Source organism: Stenella coeruleoalba (assembly GCF_951394435.1).
Source record: "Stenella coeruleoalba genome assembly, contig: scaffold_84, whole genome shotgun sequence".
Taxonomy (NCBI): domain Eukaryota; kingdom Metazoa; phylum Chordata; class Mammalia; order Artiodactyla; family Delphinidae; genus Stenella; species Stenella coeruleoalba.
In genome coordinates this window covers 572,644-594,794 of record NW_027646246.1, presented here as the reverse complement: position 1 = coordinate 594,794, position 22,151 = coordinate 572,644, and the positions used below count along the sequence as shown (strand labels likewise).

Sequence of the window (22,151 nt, the reverse complement as noted above, 5' to 3'; positions counted from 1 at the left end):
TGCAACATTCCAGACGCTTTACTAACACTCTCCCCACTTGGAGAGTCAGCGCCTTTAACCTCCTGTTTGGCTCAGTTTGCAATTTCTGCGGAAGATGAACAGGAATAGCGAGAACCAATAAGAGGCTAGCTGGAGGTGTCTGGACGGGCAAATTTAACTCTCATTTCCCACCAGGAAGAGGAAATAACCAAATGCTCAGCGTGCCGTTCCGGAACCAGATTAGGGCCTGAAGCCATCCTGCGGTGTTGCGGCCAGGTCACAAGAAAGCAAGTTGAAGAAAGGAGCTCAGGGGCACTGTAATTCACAAACCTGCAGAGTTATAAATGACAGCTATCGTCCAAAAATAGACTGAAGTAAGGCTGCCAAGAGGACTTGAAAGCGGGGCAGAATTGCAGGAAACCGATTTCAGGAGGTAGACTGGAATTGCATTGAAAGCATAGGAAAAGAGGCAGAACGTCCACAATGATGCACTTGGCCAAAAAGGGCGTATGTGTTTTTTCCTGAATATATTCAGGAAAAAACGCATACGCACTTTTTGGCCAACCAAGCAAGCTTGCAAAGGAAATCTGCACTACAATGAAGTCTCACTTCCCCCCGGTCAAAAGGGCCATCTGAAAAAAGTGTAAAATCCAGAAAGGCAGGACAGGCCATGGAGAACTGGGAGACTTGTTATGCTGATCGGCGGGATGAAAATTGCCAACAGACACTCGGGAGAAGTGTATGGTGTTTCCTGAAACATCTAAAAAACAAAGCAACAGAGCCTAGGGCACTTCCACTTATGGTCCTATAGCTTAGGGAATTTAAATTCAAAAAGACACAGCCACCCCAAAGTTTCGAATGGCTCTGTTTACAAGAACCTCGTTTACAGTACAAGTTCAACATCGCAGAAAGTGAAAAATGGATAAAGAAGTTGTGGTATTTACTTACAAAGCAATATCACTCAACAATGAAATCTGTGTCATCAGGCCCTTAGCAGCACAATGAGTGGATTCAAGTATGATGATTCTAACTGAAATAAGTCACACAGAAACAGAAACATCATAAGATATCAGTAATACACGGAATGTAAACTTGGCTACACAGGAACTGAATTACAGAACAGAACAGGGTCTCAAATTTAGAAAACCAACTTATGCTTGCTTAAGGGGAAAGGTGAGTTGGGGTGCTGCATAAAACCAGAGGTTGAAATGAGCACAGATAAAGTTCCTTAAGCCAAATATGGAATAGACAAGAGCTACTCCTTGCTCAACGAAATGGACTCAACACCCCATATTAAACGCCTAAGAATGTACCTGACTTGTAAGTATCTTAAAACCTATGGATTGCTATGTCTCCAAAAGAGAATCAAGCATGTGTACAGGGGCATAAACGCAGCAGTGATAGGATTGGAGAGGTTCAGTGAGCATATGAAGACCCTTTGAAGTCATATTGCATGGTACCCATTACACGGGTCTCAACTCTCCAGGTTTAAGGTATTCTTCCTTCAGCTAAAACATGCATGTGGAACCCAGAGTATGATCAACCATGTGAACGGGAGACGTATTCAAATATGTCTCAGTTTTCCTCCCCTGGTACTCGGGTGCAACATTCCAGACGCTTTACTAACACTCTCCCGACTTGGAGAGTCAGTCCCTTTAACCTCCTGTTTGGCCCAGTTTGCAATTTCTGTGGAAGATGAACAGGAATAGCGAGAACCAATGAGAGGCTAGCTGGAGGTGTCTGGACGGGCAAATTTAACTCTCATTTCCCACCAGGAAGAGGAATTAACCAAAGGCTCAGCATGGCGGGCCGGAAACAGATTAGGGTCTGAAGCCATCCTGCGGTGTTGTGGCCAGGTCACAAGAAAGCGAGTTGAAGAAAGGAGCTCAGGGGCACTGTAATTCACAAACCTGCAGAGTTATAAATGAGAGCTATCGTCCAAAAATAGACTGAAGTAAGGCTGCCAAGAGGACTTGAAAGCGGAGCAGAATTGCAGGAAACCGATTTCAGGAGGTAGACTGGAATTGCATTGAAAGCATAGGAAAAGAGGCAGAACATACACAATGATGCACTTGGCCAAAAAGGGCGTATGCGTTTTTTCCTGAATATATTCAGGAAAAAACGCATACGCCCTTTTTGGCCAACCAAGCAAGCTTGCAAAGGAAATCTGCACTACAATGAAGTCTCACTTCCCCCCGGTCAAAAGGGCCATCTGAAAAAAGGGTAAAATCCAGAAAGGCAGGACAGGCCATGGAGAACTGGGAGCCTTGTTATGCTGATGGGCGGGATGTTAATTGCCAACAACCACTCGGGAGAAGTGTATGGTGTTTCCTGAAACATCTAAAAAACAAAGCAACAGAACCTAGGGCACTTCCACTTATGGTCCTATAGCTTAGGGAAATTAAAATCAAAAAGACACAACCATCCCAAAGTTTGGATCGGCTCTGTTTACAAGAACCTCGTTTACAGTACAAGTTCAACATCGCAGAAAGTGAAAAATGGATAAAGAAGTTGTGGTATTTACTTACAAAGCAATATCACTCAGCAATGAAATCTGTGTCATCAGGCCCTTAGCAGCACAATGAGTGGATTCAGGTATGATGATTCTAACTGAAATAAGTCACACAGAAACAGAAACATCATAAGATATCACTAATACAAGGAATGTAAACTTGGCTACACAGGAACTGAATTACAGAACAGAACAGGGTCTCAAATTTAGAAAACCAACCTATGCTTGCTTAAGGGTAAAGGTGAGTTGGGGTGCTGCATAAAACCAGAGATTGAAATGAGCACAGATAAAGTTCCTTAAGCCAAATATGGAATAGACAAGAGCTACTCCTTGCTCAAAGAAATGGACTCAAAACCCCATATTAAACGCCTAAGAATGTACCTGACTAGTAAGTATCTTAAAATCTAGGGATTGCTATGTCTCCGAAAGAGAATCAAGCATGTGTACAGGGGCATAAACGCAGCAGTGATAGGATTGGAGAGGTTCGGTGAGCAAATGAAGACCCTTTGAAGTCATATTGCATGGTACCCATTCCACGGGTTTCAACTACCCAGGTTTTAGGTATTCTTCCTTCAGCTAAAACATGCATGTGGAACCCAAGTATGATCAACCATGTGAACGGGAGACGTGTTCAAATATGTCTCAGTTTTCCTCCCCTGGTACTCGGGTGCAACATTCCAGACGCTTTACTAACACTCTCCCCAGTTGGAGAGTCAGCGCCTTTAACCTCCTGTTTGGCCCAATTTGCAATTTCTGCGGAAGATGAACAGGAATAGCGAGAACCAATGAGAGGCTAGCTGGAGGTGTCTGGACGGGCAAATTTAACTCTCATTTCCCACCAGGAAGAGGAAATAACCAAAGGCTCAGCGTGCCGTACCGGAACCAGATTAGGGCCTGAAGCCATCCTGCGGTGTTGCGGCCAGGTCACAAGAAAGCGAGTTGAAGAAAGGAGCTCAGGGGCACTGTAATTCACAAACCTGCAGAGTTATAAATGACAGCTATCGTCCAAAAATATACTGAAGTAAGGCTTCCAAGAGGACTTGAAAGCGGGGCAGAATTGCAGGAAACCGATTTCAGGAGGTAGACTGGAATTGCATTGAAAGCATAGGAAAAGAGGCAGAATGTCCACAATGATGCACTTGGCCAAAAAGGGCGTATGCGTTTTTTCCTGAATATATTCAGGAAAAAACGCATACGCCCTTTTTGGCCAACCAAGCAAGCTTGCAAAGGAAATCTGCACTACAATGAAGTCTCACTTCCCCACGGTCAAAAGGGCCATCTGAAAAAAGTGTAAAATCCAGAAAGGCAGGACAGGCCATGGAGAACTGGGAACCTTGTTATGCTGATGGGCGGGATGTAAATTGCCAACAACCACTCGGGAGAAGTGTATGGTGTTTCCTGAAACATCTAAAAAACAAAGCAACAGAACCTAGGGCACTTCCACTTATGGTCCTATAGCTTAGGGAAATTAAAATCAAAAAGACACAGCCACCCCAAAGTTTGGAACGGCTCTGTTTACAAGAACCTCGTTTACAGTACAAGTTCAACATCGCAGAAAGTGAAAAATGGATAAAGAAGTTGTGGTATTTACTTACAAAGCAATATCACTCAGCAATGAAATCTGTGTCATCAGGCCCTTAGCAGCACAATGAGTGGATTCAGGTATGATGATTCTAACAGAAGTAAGTCACACAGAAAAAGAAACATCATAAGATATCAGTAATACACGGAATGTAAACTTGGCTACACAGGAACTGAATTACAGAACAGAACAGGGTCTCAAATTTAGAAAACCAACTTATGCTTGCTTAAGGGGAAAGGTGAGTTGGGGTGCTGCATAAAACCAGAGATTGAAATGAGCACAGATAAAGTTCCTTAAGTCAAATATGGAATAGACAAGAGCTACTCCTTGCTCAACGAAATGGACTCAACATCGCATATTAAATGCCTAAGAATGTACCTGACTAGTAAGTATCTTAAAAACCTATGGATTGCTATGTCTCCAAAAGAGAATCAAGCATGTGTACAGGGGCATAAACGCAGCAGTGATAGGATTGGAGAGGTTCGGTGAGCAAATGAAGACCCTTTGAAGTCATATTGCATGGTACCCATTACACGGTTCTTAACTCTCCAGGTTTAAGGTATTCTTCCTTCAACTAAAACACGCATGTGGAACCCAAGTATGATCAACCATGTGAACGGGAGACGTGTTCAAATATGTCTCAGTTTTCCTCCCCTGGTACTCGGGTGCAACATTCCAGACGCTTTACTAACACTCTCCCCACTTGGAGAGTCAGTGCCTTTAACCTCCTGTTTGGCCCAGTTTGCAATTTCTGTGGAAGATGAACAGGAATAGCGAGAACCAATGAGAGACTAGCTGGAGGTGTCTGGACGGGCAAATTTAACTCTCATTTCCCACCAGGAAAAGGAAATAACCAAAGGCTCAGCGTGCCGTGCCGGAACCAGATTAGGGCCTGAAGCCATCCTGCGGTGTTGCTGCCAGGTCACAAGAAAGCAAGTTGAAGAAAGGAGCTCAGGGGCACTGTAATGCACAAACCTGCAGAGTTATAAATGACAGCTATCGTCCAAAAATAGACTGAAGTAAGGCTGCCAAGAGGACTTGAAAGCGGGGCAGAATTGCAGGAAACCGATTTCAGGAGGTAGACTGGAATTGCATTGAAAGCATAGGAAAAGAGGCAGAACGTCCACAATGATGCACTTGGCCAAAAAGGGCGTATGCGTTTTTTCCTGAATATATTCAGGAAAAAACGCATACGCCCTTTTTGGCCAACCAAGCAAGCTTGCAAAGGAAATCTGCACTACAATGAAGTCTCACTTCCCCCCGGTCAAAAGGGCCATCTGAAAAAAGTGTAAAATCCAGAAAGGCAGGACAGGCCATGGAGAACTGGGAGCCTTGTTATGCTGATGGGCGGGATGTAAATTGCCAACAGACACTCGGGAGAAGTGTATGGTGTTTCCTGAAACATCTAAAATACAAAGCAACAGAGCCTAGGGCACTTCCACTTATGGTCCTATAGCTTAGGGAAATTAAAATCAAAAAGACACAGCCACCCCAAAGTTTGGAACGGCTCTGTTTACAAGAACCTCGTTTACAGTACAAGTTCAACATCGCAGAAAGTGAAAAATGGATAAAGAAGTTGTGGTATTCACTTACAAAGCAATATCACTCAGCAATGAAATCTATGTCATCAGGCCCTTAGCAGCACAATGAGTGGATTCAAGTATGATGATTCTAACTGAAATAAGTCACACAGAAAAAGAAACATCATAAGATATCAGTAATACACGGAATGGAAACTTGGCTACACAGGAACTGAATTACAGAACAGAACAGGGTCTCAAATTTAGAAAAACAACTTATGCTTGCTTAAGGGTAAAGGTGAGTTGGGGTGCTGCATAAAACCAGAGATTGAAATGAGCACAGATAAAGTTCCTTAAGCCAAATATGGAATAGACAAGAGCTACTCCTTGCTCAACGAAATGGACTCAACACCGCATATTAAACGCCTAAGAATGTACCTGACTTGTAAGTATCTTAAAACCTATGGATTGCTATGTCTCCGAAAGAGAATCAAGCATGTGTACAGGGGCATAAACGCAGCAGTGATAGGATTGGAGAGGTTCGGTGAGCAAATGAAGACCCTTTGAAGTCATATTGCATGGTACCCATTCCACGGGTTTCAACTACCCAGGTTTAAGGTATTCTTCCTTCAGCTAAAACATGCATGTGGAACCTAGAGTATGATCAACCATGTGATTGGGAGACGTGTTCAAATATGTCTCAGTTTTCCTCCCCTGGTACTCGGGTGCAACATTCCAGACGCTTTACTAACACTCTCCCCACTTGGAGAGTCAGTCCCTTTAACCTCCTGTTTGGCCCAGTTTGCAATTTCTGCGGAAGATGAACAGGAATAGCGAGAACCAATGAGAGGCTAGCTGGAGGTGTCTGGACGGGCAAATTTAACTCTCATTTCCCACCAGGAAGAGGAATTAACCAAAGGCTCAGCGTGCCGGGCCGGAACCAGATTAGGGCCTGAAGCCATCCTGCGGTGTTGCGGCCAGGTCACAAGAAAGCGAGTTGAAGAAAGGAGCTCAGGGGCACTGTAATTCACAAACCTGCAGAGTTATAAATGACAGCTATCGTCCAAAAATAGACTGAAGTAAGGCTGCCAAGAGGACTTGAAAGCGGGGCAGAATTGCAGGAAACCGATTTCAGGAGGTAGACTGGAATTGCATTGAAAGCATAGGAAAAGAGGCAGAACGTCCACAATGATGCACTTGGCCAAAAAGGGCGTATGCGTTTTTTCCTGAATATATTCAGGAAAAAACGCATACGCCCTTTTTGGCCAACCAAGCAAGCTTGCAAAGGAAATCTGCACTACAATGAAGTCTCACTTCCCCCCGGTCAAAAGGGCCATCTGAAAAAAGTGTAAAATCCAGAAAGGCAGGACAGGCCATGGAGAACTGGGAGCCTTGTTATGCTGATGGGCGGGATGTAAATTGCCAACAGACACTCGGGAGAAGTGTATGGTGTTTCCTGAAACATCTAAAAAACAAAGCAACAGAGCCTAGGGCACTGCCACTTATGGTCCTATAGCTTAGGGAAATTAAAATCAAAAAGACACAGCCACCCCAAAGTTTGGGACGCCTCTGTTTACAAGAACCTCGTTTACAGTACAAGTTCAACATCGCAGAAAGTGAAAAATGGATAAAGAAGTTGTGGTATTTACTTACAAAGCAATATCACTCAGCAATGAAATCTATGTCATCAGGCCCTTAGCATCACAATGAGTGGATTCAGGTATGATGATTCTAACTGAAATAAGTCACACAGAAAAAGAAACATCATAAGATATCATTAATACACGGAATGTAAACTTGGCTACACAGGAACTGAATTACAGAACAGAACAGGGTCTCAAATTTAGAAAACCAACTTATGCTTGCTTAAGGGTAAAGGTGAGTTGGGGTGCTGCATAAAACCAGAGATTGAAATGAGCACAGATAAAGTTCCTTAAGTCAAATATGGAATAGACAAGAGCTACTCCTTGCTCAACGAAATGGACTCAACACCCCATATTAAACGCCTAAGAATGTACCTGACTAGTAAGTATCGTAAAACCTATGGATTGCTATGTCTCCAAAAGAGAATCAAGCATGTGTACAGGGGCATAAACGCAGCAGTGATAGGATTGGAGAGGTTCGGTGAGCAAATGAAGACCCTTTGAAGTCATATTGCATGGTACCCATTACACGGGTCTCAACTCTCCAGGTTTAAGGTATTCTTCCTTCAGCTAAAACATGCATGTGGAACCCAAGTATGATCAACCATGTGAACGGGAGACGTGTTCAAATATGTCTCAGTTTTCCTCCCCTGGTACTAGGGTGCAACATTCCAGACGCTTTACTAACACTCTCCCCACTTGGAGAGTCAGCGCCTTTAACCTCCTGTTTGGCCCAGTTTGCAATTTCTGCGGAAGATGAACAGGAAGAGCGAGAACCAATGAGAGGCTAGCTGAAGGTGTCTGGACGGGCAAATTTAACTCTCATTTCCCACCAGGAAGAGGAAATAACCAAAGGCTCAGCGTGCCGTGCCGGAACCAGATTAGGGCCTGAAGCCATCCTGCGGTGTTGCGGCCAGCTCACAAGAAAGCAAGTTGAAGAAAGGAGCTCAGGGGCACTGTAATTCACAAACCTGCAGAGTTATAAATGACAGCTATCGTCCAAAAATAGACTGAAGTAAGGCTGCCAAGAGGACTTGAAAGCGGGGCAGAATTGCAGGAAACCGATTTCAGGAGGTAGACTGGAATTGCATTGAAAGCATAGGAAAAGAGGCAGAACGTCCACAATGATGCACTTGGCCAAAAAGGGCGTATGCGTTTTTTCCTGAATATATTCAGGAAAAAACGCATACGCCCTTTTTGGCCAACCAAGCAAGCTTGCAAAGGAAATCTGCACTACAATGAAGTCTCACTTCCCCCCGGTCAAAAGGGCCATCTGAAAAAAGTGTAAAATCCAGAAAGGCAGGACAGGCCATGGAGAACTGGGAGCCTTGTTATGCTGATGGGCGGGATGTAAATTGCCAACAACCACTCGGGAGAAGTGTATGGTGTTTCCTGAAACATCTAAAAAACAAAGCAACAGAACCTAGGGCACTTCCACTTATGGTCCTATAGCTTAGGGAAATTAAAATCAAAAAGACACAGCCACCCCAAAGTTTGGAACGGCTCTGTTTACAAGAACCTCGTTTACAGTACAAGTTCAACATCGCAGAAAGTGAAAAATGGATAAAGAAGTTGTGGTATTTACTTACAAAGCAATATCACTCAGCAATGAAATCTGTGTCATCAGGCCCTTAGCAGCACAATGAGTGGATTCAGGTATGATGATTCTAACCGAAATAAGTCACACAGAAAAAGAAACATCATAAGATATCAGTAATACACGGAATGGAAACTTGGCTACACAGGAACTGAATTACAGAACAGAACAGGGTCTCAAATTTAGAAAACCAACTTATTCTTGCTTAAGGGTAAAGGTGAGTTGGGGTGCTGCATAAAACCAGAGATTGAAATGAGCACAGATAAAGTTCCTTAAGCCAAATATGGAATAGACAAGAGCTACTCCTTGCTCAACGAAATGGACTCAACACCGCATATTAAACGCCTAAGAATGTACCTGACTAGTAAGTATCTTAAAACCTATGGATTGCTATGTCTCCGAAAGAGAATCAAGCATGTGTACAGGGGCATAAACGCAGCAGTGATAGGATTGGAGAGGTTCGGTGAGCAAATGAAGACCCTTTGAAGTCATATTGCATGGTACCCATTCCACGGGTTTCAACTACCCAGGTTTAAGGTATTCTTCCTTCAGCTAAAACATGCATGTGGAACCTAGAGTATGATCAACCATGTGATCGGGAGACGTGTTCAAATATGTCTCAGTTTTCCTCCCCTGGTACTCGGGTGCAACATTCCAGACGCTTTACTAACACTCTCCCCACGTGGAGAGTCAGTCCCTTTAACCTCCTGTTTGGCCCAGTTTGCAATTTCTGCGGAAGATGAACAGGAATAGCGAGAACCAATGAGAGGCTAGCTGGAGGTGTCTGGACGGGCAAATTTAACTCTCATTTCCCACCAGGAAGAGGAATTAACCAAAGGCTCAGCGTGCCGGGCCGGAACCAGATTAGGGCCTGAAGCCATCTTGCGGTGTTGCGGCCAGGTCACAAGAAAGCGAGTTGAAGAAAGGAGCTCAGGGGCACTGTAATTCACAAACCTGCAGACTTATAAATGACAGCTATCGTCCAAAAATAGACTGAAGTAAGGCTGCCAAGAGGACTTGAAAGCGGGGCAGAATTGCAGGAAACCGATTTCAGGAGGTAGACTGAAATTGCATTGAAAGCATAGGAAAAGAGGCAGAACGTCCACAATGATGCACTTGGCCAAAAAGGGCGTATGCGTTTTTTCCTGAATATATTCAGGAAAAAACGCATACGCCCTTTTTGGCCAACCAAGCAAGCTTGCAAAGGAAATCTGCACTACAATGAAGTCTCACTTCCCCCCGGTCAAAAGGGCCATCTGAAAAAAGTGTAAAATCCAGAAAGGCAGGACAGGCCATGGAGAACTGGGAGCCTTGTTATGCTGATGGGCGGGATGTAAATCGCCAACAGACACTCGGGAGAAGTGTATGGTGTTTCCTGAAACATCTAAAAAACAAAGCAACAGAGCCTAGGGCACTGCCACTTATGGTCCTATAGCTTAGGGAAATTAAAATCAAAAAGACACAGCCACCCCAAAGTTTGGGATGCCACTGTTTACAAGAACCTCGTTTACAGTACAAGTTCAACATCGCAGAAAGTGAAAAATGGATAAAGAAGTTGTGGTATTTACTTACAAAGCAATATCACTCAGCAATGAAATCTATGTCATCAGGCCCTTAGCATCACAATGAGTGGATTCAGTTATGATGATTCTAACTGAAATAAGTCACACAGAAAAAGAAACATCATAAGATATCAGTAATACACGGAATGTAAACTTGGCTACACAGGAACTGAATTACAGAACAGAACAGGGTCTCAAATTTAGAAAACCAACTTATGCTTGCTTAAGGGTAAAGGTGAGTTGGGGTGCTGCATAAAACCAGAGATTGAAATGAGCACAGATAAAGTTCCTTAAGTCAAATATGGAATAGACAAGAGCTACTCCTTGCTCAACGAAATGGACTCAACACCGCATATTAAACGCCTAAGAATGTACCTGACTAGTAAGTATCGTAAAACCTATGGATTGCTATGTCTCCAAAAGAGAATCAAGCATGTGTACAGGGGCATAAACGCAGCAGTGATAGGATTGGAGAGGTTCGGTGAGCAAATGAAGACCCTTTGAAGTCATATTGCATGGTACCCATTCCACGGGTCTCAACTCTCCAGGTTTAAGGTATTCTTCCTTCAGCTAAAACATGCATGTGGAACCCAAGTATGATCAACCATGTGAACGGGAGACGTGTTCAAATATGTCTCAGTTTTCTTCCCCTGGTACTCGGGTGCAACATTCCAGACGCTTTACTAACACTCTCCCCACTTGGAGAGTCAGCGACTTTAACCTCCTGTTTGGCCCAGTTTGCAATTTCTGCGGAAGATGAACAGGAATAGCGAGAACCAATGAGAGGCTAGCTGGAGGTGTCTGGACGGGCAAATTTAACTCTCATTTCCCACCAGGAAGAGGAAATAACCAAAGGCTCAGCGTGCCGTACCGGAACCAGATTAGGGCCTGAAGCCATCCTGCGGTGTTGCGGCCAGCTCAAAAGAAAGCGAGTTGAAGAAAGGAGCTCAGGGGCACTGTAATTCACAAACCTGCAGAGTTATAAATGACAGCTATCGTCCAAAAATAGACTGAAGTAAGGCTGCCAAGAGGACTTGAAAGCGGGGCAGAATTGCAGGAAACCGATTTCAGGAGGTAGACTGGAATTGCATTGAAAGCATAGGAAAAGAGGCAGAACGTCCACAATGATGCACTTGGCCAAAAAGGGCGTATGCGTTTTTTCCTGAATATATTCAGGAAAAAACGCATACGCCCTTTTTGGCCAACCAAGCAAGCTTGCAAAGGAAATCTGCACTACAATGAAGTCTCACTTCCCCCCGGTCAAAAGGGCCATCTGAAAAAAGTGTAAAATCCAGAAAGGCAACAGGCCATTGAGAACTGGGAGCCTTGTTATGCTGATGGGCGGGATGTAAATTGCCAACAGACACTTGGGAAAAGTGTATGGTGTTTCCTGAAACATCTAAAAAACAAAGCAACAGAGCCTAGGGCACTTCCACTTATGGTCCTATAGCTTAGGGAAATTAAAATCAAAAAGACACGGCCACCCCAAAGTTTGGAACGGCTCTGTTTACAAGAACCTCGTTTACAGTACAAGTTCAACATCGCAGAAAGTGAAAAATGGATAAAGAAGTTGTGGTATTCACTTACAAAGCAATATCACTCAGCAATGAAATCTATGTCATCAGGCCCTTAGCAGTACAATGAGTGGATTCAGGTATGATGATTCTAACTGAAATAAGTCACACAGAAAAAGAAACATCATAAGATATCAGTAATACATGGAATGGAAACTTGGCTACACAGGAACTGAATTACAGAACAGAACAGGGTCTCAAATTTAGAAAAACAACTTATGCTTGCTTAAGGGTAAAGGTGAGTTGGGGTGCTGCATAAAACCAGAGATTGAAATGAGCACAGATAAAGTTCCTTAAGCCAAATATGGAATAGACAAGAGCTACTCCTTGCTCAACGAAATGGACTCAACACCGCATATTAAACGCCTAAGAATGTACCTGACTTGTAAGTATCTTAAAACCTATGGATTGCTATGTTTCCGAAAGAGAATCAAGCATGTGTACAGGGGCATAAACGCAGCAGTGATAGGATTGGAGAGGTTCGGTGAGCAAATGAAGACCCTTTGAAGTCATATTGCATGGTACCCATTCCACGGGTTTCAACTACCCAGGTTTAAGGTATTCTGCCTTCAGCTAAAACATGCATGTGGAACCCAGAGTATGATCAACCATGTGATCGGGAGACGTGTTCAAATATGTCTCAGTTTTCCTCCCCTGGTACTCGGGTGCAACATTCCAGACGCTTTACTAACACTCTCCCCACTTGGAGAGTCAGTCCCTTTAACCTCCTGTTTGGCCCAGTTTGCAATTTCTGCGGAAGATGAACAGGAATAGCGAGAACCAATGAGAGACTAGCTGGAGGTGTCTGGACGGGCAAATTTAACTCTCATTTCCCACCAGGAAGAGGAAATAACCAAAGGCTCAGCGTGCCGTGCCGGAACCAGATTAGGGCCTGAAGCCATCCTGCGGTGTTGCGGCCAGGTCACAAGAAAGCGAGTTGATGAAAGGAGCTCAGGGGCACTGCAATTCACAAACCAGCAGAGTTATAAATGACAGCTATCGTCCAAAAATAGACTGAAGTAAGGCTGCCAAGAGGACTTGAAAGTGGGGCAGAATTGCAGGAAACCGATTTCAGGAGGTAGACTGGAATTGCATTGAAAGCATAGGAAAAGAGGCAGAACGTCCACAATGATGCACCTGGCCAAAAAGGGCGTATGCGTTTTTTCCTGAATATATTCAGGAAAAAACGCATACGCCCTTTTTGGCCAACCAAGCAAGCATGCAAAGGAAATCTGCACTACAATGAAGTCTCACTTCCCCCCGGTCAAAAGGGCCATCTGAAAAAAGTGTAAAATCCAGAAAGGCAACAGGCCATGGAGAACTGGGAGCCTTGTTATGCTGATTGGTGGGATGTAAATTGCCAACAGCCACTCCGGAGAAGTGTATGGTGTTTCCTGAAACATCTAAAAAACAAAGCAACAGAGCCTAGTGCACTTCCACTTATGGTCCTATAGCTTAGGGAAATTAAAATCAAAAAGACACAGCCACCCCAAAGTTTGGGACGCCTCTGTTTACAAGAACCTCGTTTACCGTACAAGTTCAATATCACAGAAAGTGAAAAATGGATAAAGAATTTGTGGTACTCATGTACAAAGCAATATCACTCAGCAATGAAATCTATGTCACCAGGCCCGTAGCAGCATAATGAGTGGATTCGGTTATGGTGATTCTAACTGAAATAAGTCTAACAGAAAAAGAAACATCAAAAAATATCACTAATACATGGAATTTAAACTTGGCTACAGAGGAACTGAATTACAAAACAGAACAGGGTCTCAAATTTAGAAAACCAACTTATGCTTGCTTAAGTGGAAAGGTGAGTTGGGGTGCTGCATAAAACCAGAGACTGAAATGAGCAAAGATAAAGTTCCTTAAGCCAAATATGGAATAGACAAGAGCTACTCCTTGCTCAACGAAATGGACTCCACACCCCATATTAAACGCCTAAGAATATACCTGACTAGTAAGTATCTTAAAACCTATGGATTGCTATGTCTCCAAAAGAGAATCAAGCGTGTGTACAAGGGTCATAAACGCAGCAGTGATAGGATTGGAGAGATTCGGTGAGCAAATGAAGACCCTTTGAAGTCATATTGCATGGTACCCATTCCACGGGTCTCAACTCTCCAGGTTTAAGGTATTCTTTCTTCAGCTAAAACATGCATGTGGAACCTAGAGTATGATCAACCGTGTGATCGGGAGACATGTTCAAATATGTCTCAGTTTTCATCCCCTGGTACTTCGGTGCAACATTCCAGACGCTTTACTAACACTCTCCCCACTTGGAGAGTCAGTGCCTTTAACCTCCTGTTTGGCCCAGTTTGCAATTTCTGCGGAAGATGTACAGGAATAGGGAGAACCAATGAGAGACAAGCGGGAGGTGTCTGGATTGGCAAATTTAACTCTAATTTCCCACCAGGAAGAGGAATTAACCAAAGGCTCAGCGTGCCATGCCGGAACCAGATTAGGGCCTGAAGCCATCCTGCGGTGTTGCGGCCAGGTCACAAGAAAGCGAGTTGAAGAAAGGAGCTCAGGGGCACTGTAATTCACAAACCTGCAGAGTTATAAATGACAGCTATCGTCCAAAAATAGACTGAAGTAAGGCTGCCAAGAGGACTTGAAAGCGGGGCAGAATTGCAGGAAACCGATTTCAGGAGGTAAACTGGAATTGCATTGAAAGCATAGGAAAAGAGGCAGAACGTCCACAATGATGCACTTGGCCAAAAAGGGCGTATGCGTTTTTTCCTGAATATATTCAGGAAAAAACGCATACGCCCTTTTTGGCCAACCAAGCAAGCATGCAAAGGAAATCTGCACTACAATGAAGTCTCACTTCCCCCCGGTCAAAAGGGCCATCTGAAAAAAGTGTAAAATCCAGAAAGGCAGGACAGGCAATGGAGAACTGGGAGCCTTGTTATGCTGATGGGCGGGATGTAAATTGCCAACAGACACTCGGGAGAAGTGTATGGTGTTTCCTGAAACATGTAAAAAGCAAAGCAACAGAGCCTAGGGCACTGCCACTTATGGTCCTATAGCTTAGGGAAATTAAAATCAAAAAGACACAGCCACCCCAAAGTTTGGGACGCCTCTGTTTACAAGAACCTCGTTTACCGTACAAGTTCAATATCACAGAAAGTGAAAAATGGATAAAGAACTTGTGGTACTTACGTACAATGCAATATCACTCAGCAATGAAATCTATGTCATCAGGCCCGTAGCAGCATAATGAGTGGATTCAGGTACGATGATTCTAACTGAAATAAGTCACACAGAAAAAGAAACATCAAAAGATATCACTAATACACGGAATGTAAACTTGGCTACACAGGAACTGAATTCCAAAACAGAACAGTGTCTCAAATTTAGAAAACCAACTTCTGCTTGCTTAAGGGGAAAGGTGAGTTGGGGTGCTGCATAAAACCAGAGATTGAAATGAGCACAGATAAAGTTCCTTAAGCCAAATATGAAATAGACAAGAGCTACTCCTTGCTCAACGAAATGGACTCAACACCCCATATTAAACGCCTAAGAATGTACCTGACTAGTAAGTATCTTAAAACCTAGGGATTGCTATGTCTCCAAAAGAGAATCAAGCGTGTGTACTGGGGCATAAATGCAGCAGTGATAGGATTGGAGAGGTTCGGTGAGCAAATGAAGACCCTTTGAAGTCATATTGCATGGTACCCATTCCATAGGTCTCAACTCTCCAGGTTTAAGGTATTCTTCCTTCAGCTAAAACATGCATGTGGAACCCAGAGTATGATCAACCGTGTGATCGGGAGACGTGTTCAAATATGTCTCAGTTTTCATACCGTGGTACTCGGGTGCAACATTCCAGACGCTTTACTAACACTCTCCCGACTTGGACAGTCAGCGCCTTTAACCTCCTGTTTGGCCCAGTTTGCAATTTCTGCGGAAGATGAACAGGAATAGGGAGAACCAATGAGAGACTAGCTGGAGGTGTCTGGAAGGGCAAATTTAACTCTCATTTCCCACTAGGAAGAGGAAATAACCAAAGGCTCAGCGTGCCGTGGCGGAAACAGATTAGGGCCTGAAGCCATCCTGCAGTGTTGCGGCCAGCTCACAAGAAAGTGAGTTGAAGAAAGGAGCTCAGGGGCTCTGTAATTCACAAACCTGCAGAGTTATAAATGACAGCTATCGTCCAAAAATAGACTGAAGTAAGGCTGCCAAGAGGACTTGAAAGCGGGGCAGAATTGCAGGATACCGATTTCAGGAGGTAGACTGGAGTTGCATTGAAAGCGTAGGAAAAGAGGCAGAACGTCCACAATGATGCACTTTCCCAAAAGGGCATATGCGTTTTTTCCTGAATATATTCAGGAAAAAACGCATACGCCCTTTTTGGCCAACCAAGCAAGCTTGCAAAGGAAATCTGCACTACAATGAAGTCTCACTTCCCCCCGGTCAAAAGGGCCATCTGAAAAAAGTGTAAAATCCAGAAAGGCAGGACAGGCCATGGAGAACTGGGAGCCTTGTTATGCTGATGGGCGGGATGTAAATTGCCAACAGACACTCGGGAGAAGTGTATGGTGTTTCCTGAAACATCTAAAAAACAAAGCAACAGAGCCTAGGGCACTTCCACTTATGGTCCTATAGCTTAGGGAAATTAATATCAAAAAGACACAGCAACCCCAAAATTTGGGACGGCTCTTTTTACAGGAATCTCTTCTACGGCACAAGTTAAATATCCCAGAGAGCAAATAATGGATAAAGAAGTTGCGGTACTTCTGTACAACAGAATACCACTCAGCAATGAAATCTATGTCACCAGGCCCGTACCAGCATAATGAGTGGATTGAGGCACGATGATTCTAAGTGAAATAAGTCACACAGAAAAAGAAACATCATAAGGTATCACTAATACACGGAATGTGAACTTGGCTACACATGAACTGAATTACAAAACAGAACAGGGTCTCAAGTTTAGAAAACCAACTTATGCCTGCTTAAGGGGGAAGGTGAGTTGGGGTGCTGCATAAAACAGAGTTTGAAATTAGCACAGATACCGTTCCATAAGCCAAATATGTAATAGACAAGAGCTACCCCTTGCTCAACGAAATGGATTCAACAATGAGGTATCACCTCACACCTGGTAGAATAGGCATCATTGAAAATCTACAAACAAAAAATGCTGGAAAGGGTGTGGAGAAAAGGAACCCTCTTCCACTATTGTTGGGAATATAAATTGATACAGTCATTATGGAGAACAATATGGAATTTCTTAAGAAACTAACAATAGAATTACCATATGATACAGCAATCCCAGTACTGGACATATACCCAGACAAAACCATAAATCAAAAAGAGTCATTCACCGCAATGTTCATTGCATCACTATTTACAATATCGAGGTAATGGAAGCAACTTAAATGCCCACAGACAGACGAATGCATAAAGCTGTGGTACATATATAAAATGGAATATTACTAAGCCATGAAAAGGAATGAAATTGGGTCATTTGTAGAGACGTCGATGGATCTAGAGACTGTCATACAGAGTGAAGTAAGTCAGAAAGAGAAAAACAAATCTTGTATATTCATGCATATATGTGGAACCTAGAAAAACTGTACAGATTAACCATTTTGCAAGGCATAAACAGAGCAACAGATGTAGACAACAAACGTATGGACAACAAGGGGGGAAAGCTGTTGGGGGGGTGGTGGTGGGAGGAGTTGAGAGACTGGGATTGGCATGTATACATTTATATGTATAAAATAGATAACCAATAAGAACATGCTGTATAAAAATATAAAATAAAATTCAAAATTAAAAAGAAGTAAAATTTAAAAAATAAAACAGAAAAAACAATTATTCCCTGCACATACATGTATTTATATGAATAAATTATTTCCATGCTTATATCTGTAAATACAAAAAAGAGGAATAAAATCTACCTTGAACCAAAAACGAAAAAGAGAAAAAAAACACAGAACCCACCAGTTCCACAGAGGAAAACCGTATCAGGGCACTTGCTCCAGTTGTAAACAATTCTGAAGTTGGTCAGTGGTGGGGAATCGTCTCCCATTCAGCCAGCAGCCCCCACGCAACAAGCGTCCTCATTGCAAAGCTGGGGCACCGTGCCGAGGCATCTGTGAGTAAACGTGAGCTGAGCCCCAGGCCAGTTGCTGCTGAACTATTCCCACCCGTCCCAGGTAAAACACCTGAATATATACAAGGACTTGAAAGCCTAGAGGAAGGGCCATAGAGCCACACGAGTGACAGCATGCCGGCCGACTTGGTGCCTGCAGGCCAGCCAGGATGGTCCTGGCCCTGGGTGCTCTTCTGGAAGATTTCCATTTCCCTGCCTGAGATACCCGTCCTGTCCCTGCCCCCACTGCTTTTTTCCTTCCTCACCTCTGCCCAGGGAGAAATTCCAGCAGCAGGTATGGGTGACACATCCTCTTCTTTAGCAGGTGGCAGCCTGGCAACTGCTGCAGAAAGTCCAGCAGAGCCCCACTCACACTGGGCCACCCACAAAGCCGTGGCCTCTCACTCCCTCCCACCAGCCCAGCCCCGAGACTGCTGACAGGGCAGAGAAAATGGCGTCAGGCACGGCTGCAGGGGCTCTTGCTGCCTGGAGTGGTATTTATATTGATCTCAACCCAGGCACACCTGGGGAGGGCTGGCCGGCACGGTAAGGCTGCCCAGGTCAGCCAATCATCACCCCTCAGGGGCTCACAGTTGCAGAAAATGGAACTTGCTGAACCGGCCAGGTCCAAGGAACAGGTGTGGGCTCCTGAGAGTCAGGATAGACAAGGGGCTGCAGCTTTGGCTTGTTTTCTAATCATTTTATCTGGCCCATGAGTGGGAGACAACTTCAAGAAAACCCTCTCCTAATGAGAGGAACCCAGGAGTCAGGCAGAGGAGGGGTGGGTGGTGGTTGGAGACAGAGGCCTGGTGCCCCGGGTGCAGTGGAAGTCTCTGGAAGACCAGGTGGAGGGAGGCCTCACGGAGTGATGCCCAGGGTCACAGACCTGTCGCAGCTGCTGTTTGTTAGTTCAAGTCCTGCTCTGAGGTGCTCTGTGTCAGCTCTGAGCGACAGGTGAGCTGGGGGTGCTCTGCAATGAGGGCTATGTGCACGGTTCCTGTGTGCCCAGCCCTGCCACGGTACCTGCAAGGGTAGCTCTGTATCCTGGGAGGGGCCTGACCACGAGAGCCCCGTGGGCTGGGGTGGGGGTGGGGTACCTGCCCAGGTGAGCTCCATATTCTGGGATTGGTCTGACCACGAGAGCCCCATGGGCTGCTGGGGACCTGGTAAAGGATGTCAGGACAGTCAGTGAAGCCACCGAGGATATACCTCCAGTTGCTCCTAATTCCTACACCCTGCTGGTCATTCTACCAACCACCAGGACATGGTATTCTGTATTAGTCTTCAATGATGCCTTCTTTTGTATTCCATTAGTCCCAGAGTCACAAGAAATTTTGGCTTGTGAGTGGCAGGACTCAACATACAACTAAAACAATACTTCCGGGCCGTCTGGCCCCAAGGGTGCAAAAATTCCCACACCATCTTTGGGGAAAGCTTAGCTAAAGACCTAAAAGTTCTACCTCTGGAAAAGGAAACCCTCCTTCAATATGCAGACGACATTCTGATCACCAGCCCTACTAAGGAGGCCTCTGAACTACCAAGCCAATAAAGGATAGAAGTTGTCCAAGAAAAAGCTCAAATATCACAGACTGCGGTGACCTGCCTGGGCTTCATTCTCACAGAAGGTCAGAGAAGCCCATCCCAGGAAAGGGAAGAAACCATTTTCAGCCTTACCCCTTTCTAAAACTAGAAGACAGCTTAGGGGTTCCTGGGGAGGCCAGGGTTTGCTGCTTCTGGATCCCTAACTACAGTCTACTAGCTGGGCCTCTATATGAAACACTGAAAGGAAAAGATGATGATCCTTTTGAATAGAATCCAGAAGTGGCCTTTCAAGAATGGAAAGAGCAGTCAATTCAGACCCTTGCCCTGGAACTCCCTAATTTAGCTAAACCCTTTGACCTTTACATTCCCGGTGAAAGGTGAATCGCCATTGGAGAATTAGTGCAAAAACTGGGACCACTTGAAATGGAACAATGCAAGAATGCCATCCAGGTAGGATAAACTACGGTCACTAAGGGGCTTGGCCCACTGCCACATCTGGCCAAGATACTGGCGGTATCTAAAAACCTGGAAATCAGCAGCCCAAAAGGCCACCTCCCTCCTAAGGGAAAAGGACCCCACGTGGTGATCCTAACCACCAACCATGCCCTGAAGTTGCAGGGTTCGCTCCGTGGGCACACCGACCTCGAGTGAGGAGGCCCTCCAACTCCAACATCCAGAGAGATAACCGGGGGCAACAGGGCACCATGACGACTCGTGTGAACATCACTTGACCTGGAGTTTCTCTCATAAAACAACAAGAGTGTGTCCCAAAAGAGTAGACTACTGCTTGCAGGACTTACTGCACCCAGAGGGGAGCTAATAATCTTGGCGGGGGAACAGTATACCACACTGTCACCATAGAAAAGCCTACAGACACCGTGATGATGGTGGCCAATAAGACCGGCTGGACTCCTGTTTACTTCAAAAGGCTGTTGACTCAGTAGCCATCATGGTCCTTGATCACCACTGACCCTGGACTGTCTGGGAGTTGAGCGGGCAGGGCTCTGACACCTGGTGCTGTTTGTACGTTAATTCAGGGGCCTAACTGAAGAAAGCGCAGACTACTGGTCAGAGCATCTAGGCTGGCAGAGACGGTCAGCCTAAGGTGGCCGAACAAATGTGGGGCGGGGTGAAACCGGCCCCCACAGCGTCTCTGCACATCTCTTTCCTGGACCCTTAAAGGTCATTAGAATCTATAACACTTCCAATGCTGGTGCTCAGGTGGACGAGCAGGGAGGCAGGGGTCCTGGGGACAATCAACGTCACCGGGAGGCTGCTGGGGAGAAGCTCTGACCCTCGCCCCAGGTTATGAGGGCTCCCAACTCAGCACTCAGCAGTTACAGAAGAAGGGTCTGCACCCTCAGCACTCCAAGAATGAGGAACGGGACAAAAGGCAGAGGAGGGGTTTGTCCCCAGCAAAGCCCATTAAAAATCCCTGGGAGATAAAAATAGAATCTGGGCAATAAAGTCAAGTCTAACCTTTTTTATCCTTTGTGCTTTGTCTAATTTCACGTGCTCCTAGGGTCCCGCATGCAGAGGTTCTACACCCGGCACTTCAGACCAGATTTCCTAGTGCAGAATGGCTGGGTCGACACCTCAGCTCCTGGGGCCCAGTGCAGACTCCACGATATAGAGCCTGAGCTACAGCCAACCCGGCCCTCGAGAGCTCCGCCGCCTCCCTCCCTCCCACTGACTCTGACAGGATCTCTACACAGCAGCCCAGCCCACAGCCCACGGGGTAGTGCATGCTCTCACCTCTCCATTCTCTGATCAAAATATAAAGTTTCCTTTGCTTGTGAACCAAACTCAGTCTCGATCTCTTGGCCCCAATGACACTGGGCAGGGGGACACTTGTTGGGGTCCACTCTGGAGGATCAATAACAGAAATTGAGACTATTGTAACCTCAATGAACAGATGTGTGAGCCAAACTGTAGTTAACATAGAACAGTGTATAAGGCTCGGGTAAAATAAGATGTTTTTAACACTTCCATTTGATATTTCCATCACTTTTTATAAGCAAGTTCAGTGAAAAGGTTTGTCTTATTTGTCAGGTCAATATTAGAGAAACGAAGTGATTTCTTTCCAAGGATGTACAGCTAATAATCTTGGTTAAACCTTCAATCTTGTTTTAAATGCTTTTCCATTGAAAATGATACCTCTCTTTCAGCTCCCCCATTTCTGAGAAGTATAAAATCTTATAATTTATTATTACCAAAGGGGAAAGGTGGGAGGAGGGATAAATTAACAGTTTGGAATGAACACATACACACTGCTATGTATAAAATAGATCATCAACAAGGAACTACTGTATAGCACAGGGAACTACACTCAACATTTTGCAATAACCTATAAGGGGAAATAATCTGAAAAAGAATAGATATTTTTATTGACATCATCTATCAATGACAGTTAAAGTGTAGCCTAAGGGAAGCTGGTGGTGAGTGCTTCTGACCCTGAAGACTTCAATCATCTAAAGTTTGGACTCTGCCTACTCCCCAAGGCCCTTAATGAACATATGTGTAGCCGTAGCTTA

At 44.7% G+C, this 22,151-nt stretch overlaps 1 long non-coding RNA gene across 10 annotated transcripts in view; it reads right to left on the bottom strand.

The window, feature by feature from the left end:
- Window positions 1-22,151, bottom strand: part of LOC307181240 — a 1,005,010-nt gene that overhangs the window by 508,308 nt on the left and 474,551 nt on the right. Inside the window, exon 1 of one of the 10 annotated variants that reach the window (XR_013826206.1) lies at window positions 15,142-15,180. The exons of the other annotated variants lie outside the window; for them this stretch is intronic. This is a non-coding gene — a long non-coding RNA (uncharacterized lncRNA). Of the gene's footprint in view, window positions 1-15,141; window positions 15,181-22,151 lie in introns of those variants that run through there. 10 annotated transcript variants of the gene reach the window in all.